The following is a 13,091-nucleotide window of genomic DNA, read 5'->3' as shown; positions in this document are numbered from 1 at the left end:
TGCCTGATTGGAACAAAGGAACCACTGCTGACAGCCCAGAAACTCCTGGAACCAAGGGGCTGTGGTGACACAGCAGGGCCACATGGAACCAAGGAGACCTGTGACATTTAGAGAACCTAATGGAACCAAGAGTCCACTATGACACTGCAGAAACAAGGAGACCATTGGGACGTTGTGGAAGCTCACAGAACCAAGCAGCCCTTGTGACACTCCAGGGCCTCGTTGAAGCAGGGAGACCACTGTGACAGTCCAGAACCTCATGGAACTAAGGCTCTCTTGTGACACAGCAGGCTCCCATGCAACCAATTGTCCATTGTGACAATGCAGATCCCAGGAGACCATGGTTACACTAGGGAAGCTCATGGAACCAAGGGTCCATTGTGACAAAGCAAGGCCTTGTGGAACCAAGGAGAGCATTGTGACGTAATGGAACCTCGTGGAACCAAGGGTCCGTTGTTAGAGTCCAGAACCCAGGACACCATTGTGACAGCCCAGAACCTCATGGGACCAAGATTCCCTTGTTACACAGTGGCACTTGATGGAACCAAGGAGCCACTGTAGCACAGCAAAGCTGCATGAAACCTATGGTCCATAGTGCTACTGCGGATCCAGGGAAACCATGGCGATACCACGGAACTTCATGGAACCAAGGGTCCAGTGTGACCCAGCAGAACCTCTTGGAATCAAGGCAACCATGTCACACTATGGAACCTCATGGAGCCAAGGGTCCAGTGTGCCATTGCGGGGCCTCACTGGAGCAAAGGACATGGTTGATGGGACAGAAGCTCATGGAAACGAAGGGATATTGGGACATTGCAGAGCCTCATGGAACCAAGGAGACCACTGTGACACTGAAGAACTTTCTGGAACCAAGCAACCACTGTAGAACCAAGGAGAGCACTGTGGTGCCCATTGATCACAGCTATCAAGGGTAGCATTCAAATTGGAAGAATTACATGTTGGAATGCTGAAAGGAAAAAGGGTTATTCCTCTTTACTTTTTACCCCCTCAAGTCCACTATGAACATATGCCACGGGAACATTCTGCTCAGCAAATATACAAAGGTAATTCATCACAAACAATGCTTTGGCTAGTCTTTCTTGCACATCTGTTATGCCTTGAAATTTTCCAAGATATAACTTTAAAGTCTGATTTGCTCATTCCACAATTGCCTGTCTGGTAGGGGAATGAGCAACCCCAGTGGGATGCTGTATACCCCAAAGCTGACAAAATTTTCTCAGCCTTTCACTGACATAGGCTGGACCATTTTCCATCTTTAATTGTTTAGGAACCCCCATGACTGCAAAGCAGTAAGTTAAGTGTCGAGTCACGTGTAAGGCCCTTTCTCCAGTTTGTGCCGTGGCCCAAATAAAGTGACTATATGTGTCCACTGTAACATGCACATATTTGAGTTGGCCAAATTCCGATACATGTGTAACATCCATTTGCCATACTTCATTCGGGCCTAAACCTCGAGGATTAACCCCAACACCGAGACCCGGACCATGATGGCTACAGGTAGGGCATGCTCGGACTATTCCTCTGGCCTCCTCCATCGTGATGTTGAAATACTTGTGTAAGCCACGGGCATTTTGATGAAATGTAGCATGAGCTTCACAGGCCTTGGTGAATTCACTAATTGGCTCTGACACAGAGACCAATTGGTCTGCACTCATATTGCCTTCTCCCAAACCTTGGGTTCATTTGTGGCTTCTAATATGCAAGGCAGAATATGATTTCTTCCTTTGATTGATGCATGCTTGCAGTTGTCTCAACAGCTCAAAAAGCTGAGGGTTCTGTATGTCCTTGATTCTGGCATCTTCAATTCTTGCAGCTATTCCAGCCACATACAGAGAGTCAGTTATAACATTTAACCTGTCTCTTGGCCATTTTTTAAAAGACCAAACAACTGCTCTCAGTTCCAAAGTTTGTAAGGAGTCTTCAGTCTCTGCTTGTAAAATGATATGATGCCATTTAGAGCCATCATGCCACGTGGCAGCAGCACGCCGTGATTTTCTTCCTGCATCAGTAAAAACTGTAACTGCTCCTTGGAGAGGCTGTGCACTATATTTTGGAATCTGTAACCAGTTCTGCTGGCTCATCCACTTAAGCACTGAAACTTTAAGTGAGCTGACATTGATGTCCTGTGCCTCACTCAGGAGACTAGTTTGTAACAGTTGAGAATTCTGCAGGTACCACTCCAGCTCTTCTCTTTTAAGAGGCAAATAGATGGTTCCAGGCTCCTTGCCCAACACCTGCACTATTCGAGTTCTTCCTTTACAAATAAGTTCAGCCAAGTCCTCAACTTTTTGCTGGATCGTTTTTCATGGTTGTAAGTGTGGAAATAGCCGTTCAAGAACTTTGACCTCCTCTTGCTCCCCCTTTTTCTTTTTGTGCTGCTTAAGTGCACCAAGCAACTGTGATGGCCCAATTAGAATGGTAAGATCAATTGGGAGGTCAGGGTCAAGACGATCAACCACTCGCCGTGCAATTATAGTGCTCAACTGCTTAATCATGTTATTCTGCAAGGGCGAGAGCCTTACTGGAGCAGTGGGATCAGTTCCTTTCAACAGTGGTCACAAATCTTCCAACTGTTCATTAGTAATCCCAACCACTGGTCGTAGCCACTGTGAGTCTCCCATGAGCTTTTGTCCATCATTTAAATTTTTTATGTCCATATTGATAGTTAACTTTTGTGGCCTAATTGTGGCATTATCAATTTTCCCTCCCAAATATTTCCACATAGGAAAACGCTGAACTTTTTCTGGGGCAATTGATAAACCCTGTTGCAGCAACTGTTGTGTCAAGAATTTCTCTTGTTGTGGATTCAAGGGTTGTTTCTGAGCCACTGATATGTCATCCATGTAGTGGTAGATCATGGCATCTAGCCATGCAATTCGAATGGGTTGTAATGCACGAGCCACAAACAGCTGACATAGAGTGGGACTGTTCTTCATTCCTTGCAGTAGAACCACCCATTCAAAGCTCTGTGCAGGTGCTTCTCGATTAATGGATGGAACTGTAAAAGCAAAACGCTGTGTGTCCTCTGGATGTAAGCAAATTGTGAAAAAACAGTCTTTGAGATCCACAATCAGTAGATGCCAATGCTCTGGGATCATTGCTGGATTAGGCAGTCCAGGCTGCAAGGCTCCCATGGTCTGCATCTCTGCATTCACTGCTCTTAAGTCATGCAGCAAATGATATGTTCCAGATTTTTTCTTTATCACAAAAATAGGAGTGTTCCATGGGCTTGTGGATAATTTAAAATATCCTTGATTTAATTGCTCTTGAACTAACATCTGAACCTGTTGTAGACTTTCCTTTTTCATCGGCCACTGGTCGATCCATACCGGCTGATCAGTCAGCCATTTCAGCTGAATCGGGAAAGTCCATCCAATAGCCCCGAGGGAAAAGGTCTCTCTGTTGTTAGGACAAAGCCTAAAGAGGTCAGCACATCTCTTCCAATCAGGGCATTAACCTTTTCTGGCAGTGGCATTATGGTGACATAGATAGAAACAGTTTTGCCATCTATAGTAACTTGGACTATATCTCCGCTTCGCTGTGCAATAGCAGCTCCACCCACTCCTTCTACTCCTCCCATCATTCTTTGTAGTGGACATTGTGGTGGCCAAATCAATTGGCAAATGATAGTCAAGTCAGAGCCGGGGTCCAAAAGGACAGGAAGGCGTAAAGTTTGTCGGCCACACTTAATAACTGCATTTACACCAGGACGATTTTCCATTGAAAGTGTCAATAATGCAAGTCCACCTGTAGATCCAAATCCTTTCCCACCTCTTTCTTCCTTATTAGCTGGAGTCATTGCCACTGTTAACTGCTGCATAGGTACAAGCTGTGCGATCCTGCTTCCTTTAGGGATATACATTGGTGGGAAATGTGTTTGAACCATAATGCAGATTTCTCCATTATAATCCACATCAATAAGTCCAGGTAATGCAAAAAGTCCCTTCATGCTGCTGGAGGACCGACCCAATAACAATGCTCCATGGGCTTGGCCTCCTATAATCAATGGTCCTTTTAGTCCAGTGGGACCTTTCTGTGGTCTGTTGTCGATCAGGGTGCCGTCTATTGCGGTTGCCAGGGCCAGTGCGAGGCTCCCTGAGGTGGCGGGTTGGAGCCTGGCTGCTGATTGCACTGGCAGGCGCAAGGTGGCGCTGTTGTCACCTGAGCCGCTGTTGGGGTCTGCGAGCCGCCACTTCTCGCTCTCAGTCCATCGTTTTTTGACTTTCGGCGACAAGCTTCCAAGCTGTGGTTATTCATTTGGCACTGGGGGAACCACACCTTTTGTACTTTGCATTGATGCCGCAGGTGTCATCTGCGTCCACGGCGATGACACTTGTCCTTGGACCGTGGGACTCCTACCTTTTGAGGTGAGTTCAGGCGAAGAGGAGCAAGGGCTGCTGCGAAAGCTTGTTGCTGTGTCTGCACCAAATCTTTCCCTAACTTCTTCACTGTTTCCACTACCAAGGCTTGATGACCTACGGGCACTCTGCTCATTCTGTCTAACATTTCCTCAACTGAAGCATCAGCCGGCAGTGTCACTAGTATGTTCCTTGTAAAAGGGTTAGAATTCTCTAACACACACTGTCACAGCAATGCCCCTTTCATCCATTCCTGAACATCTGCACTATTTATTGCCCCTGTCTCATTTACGGTTTGTCACAACTGCATCAGCAGTCTCCAGTCAATAGCATTGTATTCTCCAGCAAGTCCTCCCTCACCCGGTGTATATACAACTGGGAAGGCTAAAATATCCTCCCTTATATCCGCTACAAACTTCTAATCCTGATTCTCAATTGCTGTTCTTTAAATCACTTTCCAGTTTACTGGGGAAATCTGAGCACTGCCCTTTTTTCTTTTCTCAGTCCCTTTCTTATTTCTCTCACTTCTCATGCTAATCAAACAGTCATTACCATCCCCATGATCTCTGGCTGCCTCCTCGTCTATCTCAGCCTCCTCCCCTGGGGACAATGAATCATTATCCTCATCACTATCCATCAGCGGGGCAGAGGGTCGTGCACGATCGGTCTCTGACTCCGGTTGGCGGCTAACTCGCACCGGACCTCCCGTCGGAGGAATAGGCACGGACTGAACTCCTAACTTCAGTCTGCCTGCATCCGACTCTGCAGCAGCTGTTCCTGCATTTAAGTGAGAGGATGCCACTGCAGCAACCTGCTTCTCAGTTAAATGCCTCTGCAAGCACTTTGTTATTGCCCGCCAAGGTTTCATAAGATTTTTAGCTGGATTAGAGTCATCTATAACCATATCCCACAATACCTGACCAAATTTATTCCACTCATCTACCACAAACAAATCTCCACTGTCCTTAAAAAATCCTGATGCCTTTTCAAAGGCAATCAGACCTGCCAGTTCTATTTTGAGGTCAATATCCTTTACTCCCCATTTTTCTAAAAAAGCGTATAAATAAATGAAAGGCTACCTCATTATCCATTTCATCCACAGCCGGCAACTGTCCCTTACATGTATAGAAATGTGCAGCCTTTGCAGGTTTAGCCCTTCCTCAGACGGTGAACTCCTCCTGTAAGGCAGTTCAAGCACAGATCAGGATTCTTACGCCAGCGTCACCCGATCTTCCACTCCCCGGTCGCTGCTACCGGTGCTGCTCTGATCTCCCTTCGCTAACCAGAACAAGGAGTGGGGGTCCCTGTTCCGGGCGCCAAACTGCAGGGTGGGGCGAGTGACGGCGAGGGGAGGCATGCAGACAATCAATATGATTGATAAAGCAAGCTCCGTTTATTCTCTGTTACAATGGCTTTTTATTCACTTAGCCAGCAACAAGTACAGCAGTCACATTTTGATTGGTCGCACACACATTTCTGCCTTGCTGCTTCTTCTTGCCAGGGTTCTTTCTTGTTCTCATGAGAAACTTCTCTCAAGTTACACAGAGCAGGATGACAAGATTACAGTGCCCTTGTCACATCAGCACACATTGCAACACTTGTGAAATGATGAACAGCCTGTCTTATTCTGATCAACAGGGGGATTGTTTGAACAATGCATCCAAAGACCCATGGCCCTGATCAGAAAGCCATTCCTCAACAGTGGCCTCAGCAGATGAGCCTGTGGGCTACGGCCTCCCCCAGCCCCAGCCTGGCCCAAGCTGATTTTCAGGACACCTGCTGGCTTTGGCTTTCTTGGGATACATTCTCCTGCCTCAGTGCTGTGTCCTTGTCCCTAGAGCAGAGAGAATTGATCAATGGTGTCACCTTTATGGTACCTCAGGTGCTGTTTGGCAGCTCAAGTCCCAGGCCAAAGCTGCAGTCAGGTGAAGGAGGGCTGGGCTGGGCTGGTCTCAGCCTCTTTATTCAGGAGAGGATTTTTGAGTTCCTTCTGAAGCCAGACTATACTGTGACTCTAGAAGATGTGTGGATGTGCATTTTAACTTGATAACATTAATAGAAATTAGTATTATCATCATTACTTTATTATATTTATTATAATTATTTCCTCCTAGTTCTATTTCTTCGTAGTCCTCCTCCTCCTCTTCTTCTACTTCTTATTCTTCTTATTCTCTATATTATTCTTCTTATATCGATGCTTAAAATTATTATTATTTTTACTACTACCACTATTTCTTCATCATCGTATTTCTATAATCCTTCTTCCTATTATTATTAATTTTCTTCTTATTATCACTATTTCTTCTTATGTGCTTCTTCTTGTTCCTCTAGTTGTTCTTCTACTTCTACTTTTTATTTATTCTTATATTGTCGTTTTTATTCTGCCTATCTGCCTTATTGCTATATATGTCTTCAACTGCCCTGAGCAGTTCCTTCTTCACCTTTGCTTTCTTTCCTCTTTCCTGATCCACATTTCTTGCTCTTGCCCACCCCTGTTCCCTTCTCTACAAACAGCTCATCCCTGTTTGCCCTTTCCTCTCTGGCCCCACTCCCCATTTCAGTTCCTGAGCTGGCACCATGGGAACGTCCCTTGGGGAGCAGGATCATCCTCCAAGTGCTGCAGGAATTCTCTGCAGGGTCCTGCAGTGCCTCGTGCTGCTCCCTTGCCAGAGGCACCACAGGCCAGGGGGGCACATCTGGGCTGCTGTGTCTGGGTGTGGGGCTCCCTGTTGTGGGCAATGAGGAGGGGCTGGAGAGGCTCTGCAGGACTGACAGGATGGGCTTTGGGGCTGTGTGGAGAAGCTGAGGGACCTGGGCTGCTGGACCTGCTGAAGAGGAGGCCCAGGGCTCATCCTGCACCTGCTCCAGGGGTGGTTTCAGGGAATCACAGAATCAGCCAGGCTGGAAAAGACCTTGGAGATCATCAAGTCCAACCTGTGTCCTGACACCACCTTGTCTCCCTGAGCCTCCTCTTCTCCAGGATAAACATCCCCAGCTCCCTCAGCTGCTCCTCACAGGACTTGTGTTCCAGACCCCTCACCAGCCTTGTTGCCCTTCTCTGGACTCACTCCAGACCCTCCATGTTCTTCCTAATTTGGGGGCCCAGAACTGGACACAGCACTCGAGGTGCTGCCAAACCAGTGGTGAGCACAGGGGAAGAATCACTGCCCTGCTCCTGCTGGCCACACCATTCCTGATCCATAGGAGTCCCAGGGGTTGGATGAGGGAAATGGTGGGGAGGAAATGGTGACAAAGTGTTATTGATTATCAGCGATGAAAGATCTTGATTTTCATATATATTCAGACTGCATTAGAAGGTTCTGGGGGTCAGTATCAATTGGACATTGCTAATATTAAACTTTCAACAGGAAAAGAAAATTTAACAGGACAAAACAGTTTTCCCTGCATTGTTTTCAGTATAGTATATTCTCCTGGAATTAATTTCTGAAATCTAATTACCAACAGAAGAATTCAAATCTTAAATTATTCCTCCAGGATTTTCTTGTTTGGGTGATTTGAAAGAATGTTTATGAGTCTTTGTCACTGAATTCCTAAACTGAAGAGCTCAATAAGGAAGAGGTCTCTAGAGTAGTGAAATTCATCAGCAACCTCCAAGTGTCTGAGGATCCATCCTCATCAGAGCAGCAATGAACAGAAATGGGCACAGCTTTGTGGCTGCCCCAGCTCTGGGATGGGCCCTGGGCCTGGAGCAGGAGCAGCTCTGGAGGGCCCCAAGGCCGGGGCTGTTGTGCTGGCCTGGGCAGATGGGATGGCAGGAGGGGCTGCAGAGCTGTCAGGAGCTGAGGGAGAGGGGAGCAGGGCAGCCAGGGAGCCTCCTTTTGCCTTGGCCAAGCAGCTTGGCCATGGCTGGGGCTGAGTCCTCTCTGAGCTGCAGCTGCTGCTGTGCCCTTGGCAGGGGCTGAGGCCGTGGGGCCACTGCCCAGAGCCCCCTGGCCTGAGCAGAGCTGTGGGGCCAGAGCCGGCTGGGCTGTGCTGGGGAGAGGCCCTTGGTGCTGCACAGAGCTCAGGGCAGCTGGCACAGCTTGCAGGGAGCTGGGCTGGCCTGAGAGAGCCTGCCAGAGAAAGCAGCAGTGTCCATGTCAGCCTGGCTGAGCGGGCAGGGGCACGACTCAGCCCAGGCCTTGTGGGGCAGGGCCAGCGCCTGGGCAAGGCATTGCAAACAGGCAAGTGGCCCAGAGAGGAGGCTGCTCTGTGCCCTTGGTGGCATGCACAGAGCAGGGAGGGGGCCCAGGACATTTGTCAGCGCCAGCCTCTGTCCCCAGCCCTTGCCAGCCCTGGCTGCTGAGCCCAGCTTTGGCCTGGGCTGAGTTTGGCTGTGGCCCAGCTCCATCCTCCTGCGGGGCTCAGGGCCTGTTGCCGGCCATGGCCAGCCCTGCCCGGCCTCTGTGCTGGCCCAGAGCCCGGCAGAGCCCGGGGCAGGGCTGTCAGTGCAGGCCCACAGGTGCCACGGGCTGTGCAGGAGCTGGCAGAGGCTGCCCAGCAGGGAGGCCATGGGGCACAGAGCCCCAGGGCTGCTGTGGGCACCATGGCACAGGGGCCATTTCCACCCACAATGCTCCTGTCCTGGGCTGGGCCTGCACAGGGGCTGGGCCACCATGACTGGGGCAGCAAGATTTGAACTGAGGCCAGGGTGGTAAAACCCCCTGGCTGAACCTTGTGGAGGAGGCTGTTTTGAGTGGCTCCACAGCTCAGGAATCCAACATGCAGTTTTAGTCATCAGTAATAGGTTGACAATTATCTCGTGTTTCCTTGAAATTCCATTGTACCACAATGGTCTCCTTGATTCCATGAGGTTGTAACGTGAAACAGTGGACACTTGAATCCATGCATTTCTATTCCATCAGAGTGGTCTCTTGCATTCCATGAGGCCCTGCAGTGTCACTAGGGACCCTTTGGTCCACATGGTTCCATTGTGTCACAATGGTCTCCAGAGCTCTAACTTGCTCATTTGTGCCACATGAAACAGTGGACATTTGCTTCCAAGTGTTTCCACGGTGTCACAATGGGTGCCATGAGGTCCCTCTTTGGAACAATTCACACTTGGTTCCATGAGTTTCTATTGGGTCACAATGTTCTCCTGGCGTCCATGAGTGCCCGCTGTGTTTACAATTGACACTTGGTTCCCCAAGATTCCATGGTGTCACTGTGCTCTCCTGTGATTCACGAGGCTGTGCTGTGTCACAATGGACACTTGCTTCCTCCAAGGCTCAAGATGTCCCAGTGGCACCAGGTTTCCATCAGGCCCCGCTTTGTCCTAATGGATTCTTGGTTCCATGAGAATCCATTGCATCACAATGTTCTCCTGGGTGCCATGAGGATGTTCTTTGTCACAGTGGAGCCTTGCTAGCACGAGCCTTGGCAATGACCCTGTGGGTTCCATGAGGCCCTGCCATGTCACAATGGACACTTGCTTCCATGACATTCCATTGTTTCACACTGCTCTCCCAGATCCCATTAGGCCTTGTTCTGCCACAGTGGTGTCTTGTTTCTACTAGGCCTGGCAATATTTCCATGGCCCTTGTGTTCCATGTGGCCCCTCTCTATCAGAATTGACCCTTGGTTCCATTGCCTCACAAAGGTCCCTGTATTTCCATGACCTGCCCTGTCTCTCAATGGACACTGGATCCCACAAGAGCTGACAATGTCCCCATGGCACCTGTCTCCTATTCGCCCTCACTTTGTCAAGATAAAGCCTTGGTTCCATGAGACTCCACTGTGTCACAATGTTCTCCTTAGCTTCCTGAGTACCTTATATGTTCACAACTGACTCTTGGTTCCTTAAGATTTGATTGTATCAAAGGGGTTTCCTTGGTTTTATAAAGCCCAGGTTTGTCACAACAGTCTCAGGATATTCCATTGCAACACAATGGTCCACATATAGTGGTGGACCACTCTGTAAGGCTGCAGGGTGAAACAGTGGACACTTGGTTCCATGAGATTCCATTGGGTAACAATGTTCTCCTGTGTCCCTTTAGGCCCGGCTCTGCCACAATGGAACCCTGCTAGTATGAGCCTTGGAAATGTTCCATTGGCACCTGGGCTCCATCAGGCCCTGCTGCCTTGAAAATTTACCTGTTGTTCCAGGACATTCCATTGCCTCACAATTGTCTCCTTCGTTCCATGAGGCCCCTCTGTGTCACAATGCAGCTTTGGTTTCTTGAGATTCCACTGAGTCACAATGGTCTCCTGTGTTCCATTAGGCCCATTTGTGTCACAATGGACACCTGGTTCCATGAGCAGTGGCAATGTCCCAGTGGCACCTGTGTTCCATGACACCCTGCTGTGTTACACCTGACAGTTTGTTCCATGAGATTCCATGGAGTCACAATGGTCACTTGGGCTCCATGAGGCCTCGATGTTTTGACAATTGACACTTGGCTCCATCAGATTCCATTGCCCCACAATGTTCTCCTGGGTTCCAAGAGGCCCTGATGTGTCACAATGGCCCCTTGCTTCCATGAGCCATGGCATGGTCCCACTTTTCCCTGGGTTCCATGAGGCTGTGCCGTGTTCACAACTGACACTTGCTTCCATGAGATTCCATGGAGTCACCATGGTCCCCATGTTTCCATGAGGCTGTGCTGTGTCACAATGGACACTGGATTCCACAAGAGCTGGCAGTGTCCCAGTGGCACCTGTGTCCCATGAGGCCCCACTTGGTCAATGTAGAGCCTTGGATCCCTGAGATTCCAGGTTGTCCCAATGGTCTGCTGAGTTCCATGAGGCTGTGCTGTGTCACAATGAACACTGGATTCCACGTGCCCTGGCAATATCCAAATGGCACCTGGCTTCCATGAGACCCCACTGTGTTTGCAGCTGACACTTGGTTTCCCCAGACTGCCACTGTGTCACAGTGCTCTCCTGGGTGCCATGAGGCCCTGCTGTGTCACAATGGACACTTGCTTCCATGACTTCCTATTCTAATTACAATGCTTTATGTTAGTATTTTAGCCAATCAAATATTTCTGTGAAGTTTGCTAGCATTCTTTAATTGCTCTGCTTCCCATGGCATTGCTGCAATGTATCATTTTTCAACCAATCCTATAACACTTCACAAACCTACATTGATATATCTTAAAGTTTTAATTAACTTTATAACAGGTTCTATTGCTAAGCTTTACAATCTTTTCCTATCTTACTTAGCATACTGCTTTGCTTGCATAATGCATATTTCTGTTTGCTAAAAAGATATTTCTACTTAAATTAAAAACTTCTATTCTTGTTTTATATCTATTTTACTTTTAATGCTCTTATTGTCCAAGATTTCTCCAAGGTTTAAGTCAAGCCTTGTATCCATCTCAATCTCTGAGCCTGTATGCACAAGGCCCTGAGAGCTCTCCGTGCCTGCATTTCCCACACCACCTGTCATCTCTGCCTCCAATTTCCTGCTCACACTGCAACCTGGGGACACTTTCTCAGTCGTGTCCCTCAGTGGAACCCATAAACGGTATCAGAAACTTTGGAGTTCGATTATGACTGAAATCTTGAGAGTTTTCCTAGCAAACAACAGTTCTGCAATGATTTCCCTCTGGTCTGCTCCAGTTCATTCAGAAGTTTTTCAACTCCAATTCTAGAGAAATATTTCAAAGACCTTCTTAGAAATATCCATTCCAATTTTCAAGGGTGACCTTGTGGAGCGAAATACTAGGTGATTGGTGTTAGAAGTATTAGCAGCATTGTGTAGCAAAAGCTAATAGGCTGAAAAATATTTATAAAATATTGGAACCAGGAAATAAGTTGGCTTCTGATAGAACGGTGTAGAGTTATACATCTCTTATGTTTCACCCATCAATGGGACTGATAATGGAATAAAATATTTTTAAAAAAATATGCCTCTCAGTTGCCCCATCTCTGTAGAGCTGGGATTTTCCCATAGTGCTGAGTCCCTGAAAATCAGTCCCTGAGAGAGAGCTGAAAGAAAACTTCTCAAAAACTCAGATTCAGTTTCAAACTCCAAAATTTCTTAAAGTTTTAATGGGTCCCACTAAAGGATATGACTAAGAAAGTGTCCCCAGATTCCAATTAGAGCAGAACACTGGAGGCAATGATGACAGGTGAGGACAAACAAGGGAAAGGTGTCTGTGATGCTGAGCAAACCTGGATGTGTTTCAGGAATGCAAAGGAACAAGGGCTGAGCCCCAGCCCCTGGCAAGGCAGATCCTGTCCCTCCCTCATTGCTCAGGGCTCTTCCCGGCCCACTGGGCTCTGGCCATGTGCAATGCCAAGGGCAGCACCATGGGGCGGCCCCTGCCAGGCTGCTGAGCAGGGACAAGGAGGCAATGAGGCCCCAGCACAGCAAGGCTCACTTGTCCCCTGCTGGCCTCAGGCCCAGGGCCAGCCTGCATGGCCCAAGTGCTGCAGGAGTTGGCTGTGTCAGGGCCTTTCAGCTGCTGCCCATCCCTGTGGCCTCTGCAGCCCAGGCTGTCCTACGGTGTCCATGCCCTGCGCCTCTGTCCCTGCAGGCTGTCGTCATCCCCCGGCTGCCCCACCTCGCTGGCCCCTTCCTTTGCTGACAGCTCTGCCTCCTGCCTGCCTCTGCCTGCACACACAAAGCCTTGACCTTCATGTCAAAAGGGTTCATTCAAGTTTTACTGTCCCTGTGAACTTTCACCAGAGGAACAAGGCATGCAGGGGCTGCTTTCCCTGCAGGGACTGCCAGAAGAGAAGAAAAAGGCATCTGGCTCAAAGGTG

This window comes from Sturnus vulgaris, unplaced genomic scaffold (genome assembly GCF_052056855.1).
Source record: "Sturnus vulgaris isolate bStuVul1 unplaced genomic scaffold, bStuVul1.hap1 Scaffold_84, whole genome shotgun sequence".
In the NCBI taxonomy this organism is placed as follows: domain Eukaryota; kingdom Metazoa; phylum Chordata; class Aves; order Passeriformes; family Sturnidae; genus Sturnus; species Sturnus vulgaris.
The sequence above is the reverse complement of the archived record's forward strand: the minus strand, read 5'-3'. Positions refer to the sequence as shown.